Below are 12001 nucleotides of genomic sequence, written 5' to 3' on the forward strand. Positions count from 1 at the left end.
TCTTTGAGAAGACTGGAACAGACCTCAAACGTCCTGTCTGAAGGGGGAAAAAATACTCCAATGATCCTTGTTGTATAATTCATCCAGACAAATAATAAGACAAAAATACATTAATGAGAGTGGTGTTTAAATTGTCTGACCACGCAGAGAATCTCCCCTTGTGTCACCCCCAAATGACAGACATGCAGTAAGTGGGCCACCTGGGGATGTTTGACATATTAGGTGTAGACATTAATTCTCCAGACATACTGTACATGTAACCCCAGAGGTTATCATTAAATCATGACAAGATTGATATAACACCAACAATCACTCCAAGTAAATCATTTATTTTACAGAATGTGGTCTAAATGCTGTCAGCCCAAACTAATACCTTAACTGTGCCAAATTGCAGTTAAGAGTAAATAACAGAGCATTGCTTTTACCTCAAATACTACCTAGGACTATGGGTACACATGTACAATTTTACAGACAAGTCTTTTTATATTGTTTTCTAATGAGAGTCTATTTCCACAGGTACCTCAATTCAGCCATTCTGAAAGGCAAACTCTGACCTCATGATCCACAGTCTTAGTAACTTAGTAAAGACTGAAACAGGTACGTACTGAGTTGCATAAAACCAAGGCCAATACATCAATCCAATTTATGGCTATCTGCTATTGCAATAAGCCATGTATATAGTGGCAAGGATTTTAAAACTACTGAATGAAAACATAACATGGTCTTATGCTGGGAAGATGGTAAAGGGGGCAAAGATGTCCTTTGTTGTGGGGTGTGGGCTGGAAGCGGTGGGGTTGRTACATGGTCAGCTGGATCTTTTTGGAGGGGTGGTGGTGGGCTACTACGGCCCCCTTTACCACAGGGACGTCTGGTAGTTGAACTTYATCTACACCAGGTACTTCAGGTTCACCTGTGCCACTTCATACATAATGTATCTGGAGGAGGGGAGGTTAAGGGACATAGGGACTAGGGAGTACAGTATGGGGGCATGGCACAATATTAAACGCAAGTTACGTTCCTGGAGCAAAAAACTAAAATTGAAGTCTTGACAATTTGACACGTGTAAACTCAGCAAAAAAACMAAACGTCCCTTTTTTAGGACCCTGTCTTTCAAAGATAATTTGTAAAAATCCAAATAACTTCACAGATCTTCATTGTAAAGGGTTCAAACACTGTTTCCCATGCTTGTTCAATGAACCATAAACAATTAATGAACATGCACTTGTGGAACGGTTGTTAAGACACTAACAGCTTACAGACGGTAGGCAATTAAGGTCACAGTTATGAAAACTTGGGACACTAAAGAGGCCTTTCTACTGACTCTGAAAACCACCAAAAGAAAGATGCCCAGGGTCCCTGCTCATCTGCGTGAACGTACCTTAGGCATGCTAAAGGAGGCATGAGGACTGCAGATGAGGCCAGGGCAATAAATTGCAATGTCCGTACTGTGAGACGCCTAAGACAGAGGTACAGGGAGACAGGACGGACAGCTGATCATCCTTGCAGTGGCAGACCACGTGTAACAACACCTGCACAGGATCGGTACATCCGAACATCACACCTGCGGGACAGGTACAGGATGGCAACAACTGCCCGAGTTACACCAGGAACGCACAATCCATCCATCAGTGCTCAGACTGTCCGCAATAGACAGAGAGGCTGAACTGAGGSCTTGTAAGCCTGTTGTAAGYCAGGTACTCACCAGATGAGCGTTTTTCAAATGTCACAATGTAGTAAAGCTGAATTTGAGCTGGAGCTGTTGTCATATAATGATAAATATGGACTGCACAAAAAAGAACATGCACAAGAARTTCTAATAAAAAAAACAAAGGAACTTCGACGGGCTGTCCCTGAAAAAATATTGTCTGTCCTTCCATATATATAGACACAACATATGTGTTTTGATAAAATCAACTATATGCACTGAGCTTGTCTGATGCTTTAAGCACACCGTTTGATTAAATAATTAAGATGAATGACTGAAGAGGGAGCCCGATGGCCAAGCTGTGTGTAAAAAAAAAAAAAAAGCTATTGCCTGTGTGACTGGCGCACGTTGTCCCTCTCTCCTCCCTGCTGCAGCAAAAGGGCACCACAGCAAGTGTTCATTGCGCTGTCTGTGCTGAAGCTACAACATAATTTCAACCATTTRGTTTCTTACTTGTTTCTGACTGAAACGTTCTGCTACCTCAGTTGTTTAGGAAGAACATACCCTATTCCCTCAACCCTTGCTCTCTTTACGTGAAACATGTATGCATCGCATGCATGTGACCAATAGGGCCTGAAGTCAGATCTGACTTCCTTGTTCCCTCCTGAGGAAGCAGTAAAGATTTGCCTGTTTCGAGTTTATTTTTCACGTCCTGCACATCCATTTTGCTACGGTGTTCGGAGTTTGTTATAACCAATTTATTGATGTGATTATGATAGGCAATAGTGGAGTGATTGAAACCTTGTAGAGTCCATGCCCCACGAATTGAGGCTGTTCTGAGGCGGGGAAAAAAGGGTGGGGGGGGTGCAACTCATTAGAAAGGCGTTCAATGTTTCGTACACTCAGTGTATATGGATGATTTATAAAGCTAGGCACATTTAACAGTTAGGCTATTGATTATAGACCTAATTAAGTTGGCGTTTCCGCTCTCCTCAATTTTCGTAGACAGTTAAGGCAAGGGCTTTTTCCTCATCTCCTCACTCCACTGCTGCCTCCAATACACCAATACGCCGGTTAACTTTGCTATAATGCACATTCAACGGCGCACTAAAGATTCCGCTATCCAACGCGAGAGAAAGCGCTTTTGTTCTAAAATAATAGATTTATTAGTGTTGCACAATCATTTTTCATAATATAACCATGTACATGTTCAGTATCACGTCCTAGAGTGATGGACTGTGCCATCCCTGTGGCCCCCGCAATGGATTAGTCCACTGAGAAAGGTGCGAATCAGACATTCGTCTCGTGCACCATAAAAAAAATCTATTTGCGACTACTCAACTAAAGAAATCTCAGTCGACCAACAGCCTATCGCCAAAAAATTGACCAAATGGGGTCAGGGATTACAAAAAAAATCCAACCTATCCTTCTGACAATGTGTARGTATGTGTTATTTGTTACTGTAAAGGTGAGCAAAAGTTGAATCCGACAACCCCACCTGGTTGATTGGCTACTCACTCTAGGTGCTGAGGCAAAAAGCAGCTCCTCCTCAGCAGCCTTCAGCTCATCCTTGTTCTGTCTCAGCTTGCCAACGGTCAGCAGCTTCATCCCTGTCAGAGGCGTGTCTACAGGGGAGGAGAGCGACGAGGAAGGCATATAGACAGAATTGGAATGAGTAGAATGGACATTACAAAACTATGAATGGGGCTGGTCATGTTATAGCATCAAACTGAGCAACAAGACTAGAGAAGCAAAATATAGGAAAAGTATAAATCTACTTTCTTTTACTCAAAATGGTATTCTCCATTTCAGCAAGATTCCTCAGAGCAATAAGGAGACAACTCAGGTCATTCACCAGTTCTCACTGTCTGCACCCCATTCACCTACTGGTTCCTCCTCACCTGCAGGGACTCCCTCAGAGGGGCTTACTGAGAGCACTGGGATTGGGGGCGGCTGCAGAGGAGGAAGGGGGAGGGGCCGGGTCCACCTTGGAGAACACCCAGTCCTGTCTCTTGAACTTAAACGTCTTGATGAAGGGAAGCTCATGGAACTCCTGGGGGTGGATAGATTAGAGGAGATGTTAGCGTGTGGAATTCAAATGAGCATTCAGTGAGTTATAACTGAGATCTGTGTCGTATTCATTAGGCACGACACAGAAAAAAAACCAGTCTGAAACAGAGAGGGACTATCTAAACTTGTCCAATTAGAAACACCAGTTTTAGTTCTGTTGCAAAAGATTGCTTCGTTGTGCCCTAATGAACACAACCCAGATGAACATCAAGTTCTATAAGCAGCTCTACAGACAGACACTGACCCTAGAGAAGGAGACATACCTTTGGGGTGACCCAGTCCTTGCAGTTGGGCAGCTGGGTCTTGAACACACAATTGGTCCAGGCAGAGATGTCCCTAGTGCAGTCTTGAACACCAGCTGGCCCTTGCACTCCTTGCAGGGCTTCAGCGCTCCAAAGGCCATGCAGTCTGACAGGCTGTCCACCACCTATCAATCAAACAAACAACACTATTTGACTGGCTGTTTGACCCATCAATCAGACACACACAAACACATATTTACACAAAGAGTAAAATGAGAGACACAGAAACAGACATGAAGATATAAAGAAAAAGACAGCTAATGAGACAGACACACAATGAGCCTCCTTACATTGGACTCTCCACAGGGCACTTCCTGTCCGTTGGCTATGAACAGCTCCTTCATGTCATTGGTGGAACAGAACTGCTTCAGCTTGTCCTTGATGGCCCAGCTCAGCTGGCACTGCTCCTGTACACACACAACCACTCAGAGCGGTATTAAGAAAACATAATTAGCAAAACATATGGGCATATTGAGCAAGTGACATTTGTATACACACATACAAAATCACAACAATGTCAATCATTTGATGAAGTAATAAAMTATTAATGTATAGGCATTTCTGCAAAAAATATATTTTTATATCTGAGTGAATTTTCATCAGCAGCTCCACTTTCTTCTTCTCCTCCTCCTCCTTCTGCTGCTGCTGCTTCTTGGATGCCCCCTCTATTTACTTTGTCAGCCTTCCTCTTTCCGAGGGAAAAATAGGGGAGAGAAGTTAGCCGTTTACATTCTCTATGACCAATTGATCCACCAAAGTAAAACATTAACAAACATAATTCTGTATTTCACCCTTCAAGAGAAAAGTTTCGCTGTGAAGGAAGTTGACAGGCACTGAATTCCCCATTAACTTTGTACATGAGGCCAGTCGGGAGCAGAGCTTTATCCAAGGTAAGTCAAACATCAGGGAGATTCATGAGTGTACTGACACCTGGTGGGGAAAAAAGGTTCAATCAACTGAACTGCTAGAATATCAGGGACACCGCTCCAGACTTATGTACATTCCAGTAAAGTTAAAGTTTGTAGACAATAAACTACATATTTCATTACATTACTAAACAAAGCCTTACCCTTCAGATMTGATGGCAGGCAGCCTCATCTTGAGCTCCTTGTCTTCCACTGATTGGTACTCTGATTGGTACTCTGCTTTGAAGGCCAGCTCCCTGCGACCCACGAAGCAGMCCGTATGGTACCAGCGGTCTATCAACCCAAGCTGGGGCTTCTCTGGGTCCAGTGTCTTGTTAAACACGCGGATCTAGTCCTGGAGCACAGAGCTGTTATGGCTGTTATGATAGTGTATATTTGGGTTTATGTAGGATAGCTATTCATGCATTTATGGAAATTGACAATCTCTTTATTCTTAAACCGTTTTTCACATTGAACAGATGTTAAAGAATAGATGTAGGGCAATTCCATTTTGCAGCAATGTGTATATCAGATAACGAACAGATGTAAATAATGGCTRCTAAACTTTTKAATTTTTTCCTCACACACTTTGCACGTGCTGCGGTTGGACTTGGCGTACTCCACTGCAAAGTCATTCAGAGTCTTCTCTCCTTTGGCCCCGCCCTTTGCGTCACCTTTTCCCATGAGGAAGAGGGAAGCCAATGTGTTATTTGACCTTTGACTTCCAGTCAATGAGCATTCACTTTTTTGGGTGTGCCTTTTCAATTGCATCACAGGGATACACAGATGACTTCATGCTGGGGGAAAGTTTAAAGGTTAGAAGTTAAAGCCTGCCCTCCTGTGGCTCCCCCAGTCTCGATGGCCTTCTTGACCTTCTCCTGGTCCTAACAGCGCAGGTCAGAGAGCCCAGCGATGTCCGCATGAGACTGGGCGGCCGCTCGCAGGCAGAAGCAGGAGAAGTGGTGCCAATGGGACACCTTACRGTCAAACATGGGTGACTGGGGAACATAAAATAAGAGGTTCAGGGTGGGTTGAGTAGAATCACACCTGAGGGAACCACCACTATACTGTACATATAGTCAAGATTTTAGGCAAATATGACAACAACAAAAAACTGTAGTRACCAGCAAGCACATATCAAATCAAAGTTATTTGTTCCGTGTGCCGAATACAACAGTGAATAGAGTGAAATGCTTACTTACAGGCCCRAACCAAKKYTGSKACRTTRAAYMAAAAAAAAAAAATGGTATTAGGTGAACAATAGATAAGTAAAGRGAGGCTATATACAGGCACCGGTTCGTCGGGCTGATTGAGGTAGTATGTATATGTAGGTGTGGTTAAAGTGACTATGCATGTATGATAAACAGAGTAGCAGCAGTAGCATAAAAGAGGGGTTGACGGGTGGTAGGTGGCGGGACAATGCAGATAGTCCGGGTAGCCAATGTGCAGGGGCACCGGTTAGTCAAGCTAATTGAGGTAGTATGTACATGAATGTATAGTTAAAGTGACTATGCATATGATAAACAGAGAGTAGCAGCAGCGTAAAAGAGGGGTTGGGGGGGGCAATGCAAATAGTCCGGGTAGCCATTTGATTAGCTGTTCAGGAGTCTTATGGCTTGGGGGTAAAAACTGTTGCCATGTGGTAGTAGAGAGAACAGTCTATGACTGGGGTCTTTGACAATTTTTAGGGCCTTCCTCTGACACCGCCTGGTGTAGAGGTCCTGGATGGCAGGCAGCTTAGCCCCAGTGATGTCCTGGACCGTTCGCACTACCCTCTGTAGTGCCTTGCGTTCGGAGGTCGAGCAATTGCCGTACCAGGCAGTAATGCAACCAGTCAGGATGCTCTCCATGTTGCAGCTGTAGAACCTATTGAGGATCTGAGGACCCATGCCAAATCTTTTTAGTTTCCTGAGGGGGAATAGACTTTGTTGTGCCCTCTTCACYACTGTCTTGGTGTGTTTGGACCATTCTAGTTTGTTGGTGATGTGGACACCAAGGAACTTGAAGCTCTGCAACATACACTTGCAATTTTAGCTTCTTGTTACACTTGTGAAGTGTAAACATTGGCTCATGTAAAATTCTTGGCATTATTCACACAAGTCTCAGGAATTGTATAGGTTAACTAAAAAGTAATTATGACAAATAATAATGTATTAGACGACATTTTCCCTTAGCTAATTTGTAAATGGGTCAAGGTGACAATGGTACCTGACGTCAAATTCCTTGGATGGGCAAATTAATGCATCAAGATCACTTCACAATTGATGGCAATCTGATGATATACTAATTGAGTTTTTTTCGGTAAAGTAAACAACGTTAGCATGTCTGACCGAGTCATAATAAACCAAAGGAATGTGCCGCTAGATGCGTTAAGAAATCAACGGCCTTTCACATTAAATCCTTCAGAAGCCATTTAAACGCTACTGAGGGCTTATCGACACAATAAAAACATTCTGTATTCGTAAAGGAAATCCACAACATAGCACAGTAAGTTGCTAAGTTCTTGATGATATCTCTSTTGAGTGGTAAGCTTCATAAGCTAGCATTACGTTGCCAGCTAGCTAACTTTAGCTGAGCTAAGTGTGATCTGTTAGTGTTGTTGTATCTCGTCTTTACTTAAGTTTTTACTCAACCAAACGGGAAGCGAACTGTGCACTAGATTGTTAACATTGTTTTCACTAACATTGGAGATGAGTTATAGTGTTTTAAGTCACTTCTGATACCATGTTGAGATGAAGGGAAGACAGACACGACATGTCGGGTTGAACATGGGACAACGAGTCATGTTTAATCTCCTATGCAGTAACACATTACCTGTGCATATAGGCACATGAGCTWACACCATAATAGGTTTTTCTAACACTAATACAACAGCATGCGGTTGTGTGTGAGTGATTGTCAGACTATTTGAGGTATTCTCCCTCTCTCTTCCACAGTTTGATAGAGACTACAGTATGTGCTGTGTTTTGGGTTGTCATTAAAACACTACTGTGCAGCGTTGACTGACTGTATCCTCCTGGTCCTTGATGTTGACCCTGTTTGTCCTGCTCAGCTGTTTTGGTTCTTCCCGATTGTCATTTGATTGGTTGTCAAATGAATTAACTTTACAAATATTGGCATTGCCAAACGGTGCCTGTGTGGTGACTTTCTGGATCTATAAAWGTCAACCTGATTGAAGCAGCTCTAATGCATATTGTGACATTTGAAGGGTATTTCCATACCCACCGAGGCTATTTCTCTGACAGCTGAGTGAAGCATGACTTTTAAGACCATTCGAATAACCAGGGACTTAAGAATATAATTAGGAATGGGATTGATGGAATAGAGCCTGTCCACCAGTACAGCACACTATCTTCTCTCATCACTAGAGTACAAATAGACTCTGTATCAGCAAAAATGAGAAGGCAAAGGGACATATATAAAAAGGCCTGAGAAAATGAGACTGATAAATTAGATGTATCTTCATCTTGAGTGACGTTTTGATATGATTCACAGACTCTACCCACTGTTCATCAGTAACCTCTCTTCCTTCCTCTCTCTCCTTCTATTTCTCTTGCTCTGTCTCTTTAACTCTATTAACTTCTATTTCTCTCTCCATCTCCCCTGCCCTCTTTCTTTGGAACTGCTGTATTATGAGTGCACTGTAGCTGTATTGTTTTTGATGTATCGTTATGTGCAGTTTTATTTGACTGGCTCCACAGGGTAATGTGGTTATAAATCAGAGCAATGCCGCTTAAACCTGCCCTCTCTTACTCTTATTAGTTGGCATCACTCACCAGTCTACAGGAGCTGAGCGAACACATCCCATCCCATGCACAATTACTCACTTGTCACTATTATCCCTGTACATTGACAGGCACCACTGCCTTTTATCTTGGTTGCTTGTTTGGTTAACCTCAGTACAAAAAAAAAGGCAGACAATTGTGTTGCTTGCCACAAAACAGTATCCTTTTAATATATACATTTKCAATATGGTACCYTTTATCTCAATAAAAACAGAGGAAAAATAGCATTCCATTGAAAAAAATCTTTTTTCATACCCACTCCCTAACCCCAATCTGTCATCTATACACAATATTCAGAGGAGATTTCTAATAGGCCTACAAGGTTACATGACTATCATAATGACTACCTTACACTCCRCTTTCTATTCTGGTTAGAGACCGTTTGCGCTGTTCTGTGAAGGGAGTAGTACACAGCGTTGTATGAGATCTTCAGTTTCTTGGCAGCTTCTCGCATGGAATAGCCTTCATTTCTCAGAACAAGGATAGACTGARGAGTTTCAGAAGAAAGTTATTTGTTTCTGGCCATTTTGAGCCTGTAATCTAACCCACAAATGCTGATGCTCCAGATACTCAACTAGTCTAAAGAAGGACAGTTTTATTGCTTTTTTAATCAGAACAACCATTTTCAGCTGTGCTAGCATAATTGCAAAAGCGTTTTCTTATGATCAACTAGCCTTTTAAAATGATACACTTGGATTAGCTAACACAACGTGCCATTGGAACACAGGAGTGATGGTTGCTGATAATGGGCCTCTGTATGCCTATGTAGATATTACATTAAAAAAATCTGTCGTTTCCAGCTACAATAGCAATTTACAACATTAACAATGTCTACACTGTATTTCTGATCGATTTGATGTTATTTTGATGGACAAAAAATTAGCTTTTCTTTCAAAAACAAGGACATRTCTAAGTGACCCCAAACTTTTGAACGGTAGTGTAAATATGTGGATGAGCAATGTCAGAGCGGCATAGACTAAGATACAATAGAATAGAATACAGTATATACATATGAGATGAGTAATGCAAAACATGTAAACATTACTAAAGTGACTAGCGTTCCATTTATTAAAGTAGCCAGTYATTTCGAGTCTATGTATATAGGCAGCTGCCTCTAATGTGCTAGTGATGGCTAATTAACAGTCTGATGGCCTTGAGATAGAAGCTGTTTTTCAGTCTCTCTGTCCCAGCTTTGATGCAGCTGTACAGACCAAGCCTTCTGGATAATAGCGGGGTGAACAGGCAGTGGCTCGGTTGGTTGTTGTCCTCGATGATCTTTTTGGCCTCCCTGTGACATTGGGTGCTGTATGTGTCCTGGAGGGCAAGTAGTTTGCCCCCGGTGATGCGGACCGCACCACCCTCTGGAGAGCCTTGTGGTTGCGGGATGTGCAGTTGTCTTACCAGGCWGTAATACAGCCCGACAGGATGCTCTCAATTGTGCATCTGTACAATTTTGTGAGGGTTTTAGGTGCCAAGCCAAATTTATTCCGCCTCCTGAAGTAACTGGAATAAGCAATTTCATAAATGTGTCAAGTGCAGCATTTGGTTGATCCTCATTACACACCACCGAACAGCAAATATTATTTACATCTTGAAAACAGGAATCACTACAACACTTGTTGTATGATCTCTTATACACTATATTTGGCCCAGCCTTTGGAACATTGGTTTTCCTAGATATGGCAACTATATTGTGATTACTACATCCGATGGATTTGGATACTGCTTTAGAGCATATTTCTGCAGCATTAATAAGGATGTGATCAATACAAGTGGATGATTACATCCCTGTACTGTTTATAAATACCCTAGTAGGTTGGCTGATAAGCTGAACCAGGTTGCAGGCTCTGTTTACAGTTTGAAGTTTTTTCTTGAGTGGCCAGCTTGATGAAAGCCAGTCAATATTTGGTCACCCAGAAAATATACCTCTCTGTTGATATCACATTTCACACATATTATCCAGATACTGACTGTTAGCACTTGTTGGTCTATAGAAGCTTCCTACCAGAATCGGGTTTAGGTGAGGCAGGTGAACCTGTAGCCGTATTARTTCAACAGTATTTGACATGAGATCCTCTCTAAGCTTTAAAGGAATATGACTCTCAACATTCACMGCAACACCTCCACCATGGGCATTCCTGTCTCTTCTGAAGATGCTGAAACCATGTATTGCTACCACTGTATCATTAAGGGTATTATCTAAGTGAGTACAGTGTGTGCTTGGGACAATTTATTTTCATGATGAGCCACATCTATTGGTTTTCTACCCAAAGTTGCAAAGGAAATYTTGTGATCTATTTAATAAACACAAGAGACCAACAAAATGGATAAAAGAGTGTGGTGGTATAGCAGGAACACAGGTATCTAGTGGTCAAAACCTGCTACTTTCACACTAAATAATGAAAGCAACTTCCATTACAAATTTCTCTGTCATGTGAAAAAATCCATCACCAGATTCACAGGGAATACATTACAAGGAGTGGAGAAGCAATACTCCAAGCCGCATGCTACTTGTCAAACATAGAGAACTGATACTGTATACTGGTTAATGGGGTGGAATTTGCAATGGGTGTGGGTGTCTGTTGTTGAGTGGATTGGCAATTGTGGGTCCGTCGGGTGGGGGTGTGATTGGCATTGGGTGTGATGGGTGTCCTGCGGTGGGGTGGATTGGGTGGTGGGGTCCGTGGTGGGTGTGGGATTGGCATTGTGTGGGTGTGGGTGGTATGCATGTTGGGTGCTGGAGCGTGGGATTGCAATTGGGATGTGGGGTCGAGGGTGGGGGATTCGGCCATGGGTGTGGGTGTCCGTGGGTGGGGTGGGATTGGCATTGGGTGTGGGTGTCCGTGGGTGGGGTGGGATTGGCATTGGGTGTGGGGGTCCGTGGGTGGGGTGGGATTGGCATTGGGTGTGGGGGTCCGTTGGTGGCTTTTGATCATTATAATTTTTATTCCTCATGTCTTACTCATTGGTAGGAGGAAGTTTGGTTCACATCAGATGTTGGGTATTATATTTATAGAATATGGTCTGAATCCTATAAATTAACATGGCCAGTTTGGGTGCAAACAATTAGCTTAATATCGCCAAGATAAAATTACATTTCAACAAAATACTGTTTCAGGAAAGCCAATCTTACCTGTTTCTAACTACAGAAACAATTTCAGAAGAATCTGAGAAGGTGGGTGTCAGGGCTTGCTAAAATGACATGGAGCGACTCTCTCCCTCTCCAAGCGAGCCCAGCTKTACAACGCGGGAGGCGGTGAAGAGAAGGATGGCTGAGTATCTGATGCGTGCTGA

The 12001-nt window shown here is 42.7% G+C and overlaps 1 pseudogene; it reads right to left on the bottom strand.

Annotated features, from left to right (window-relative positions):
- Nucleotides 1-886: 886 nt before the first annotated feature.
- LOC139023193 (poly [ADP-ribose] polymerase 1-like) lies at nucleotides 887-11643 on the bottom strand (annotated as a pseudogene).
- Nucleotides 11644-12001: the final 358 nt, after the last annotated feature.

This window comes from Salvelinus sp. IW2-2015, linkage group LG28 (assembly GCF_002910315.2).
Source record: "Salvelinus sp. IW2-2015 linkage group LG28, ASM291031v2, whole genome shotgun sequence".
NCBI lineage: Eukaryota > Metazoa > Chordata > Actinopteri > Salmoniformes > Salmonidae > Salvelinus > Salvelinus sp. IW2-2015.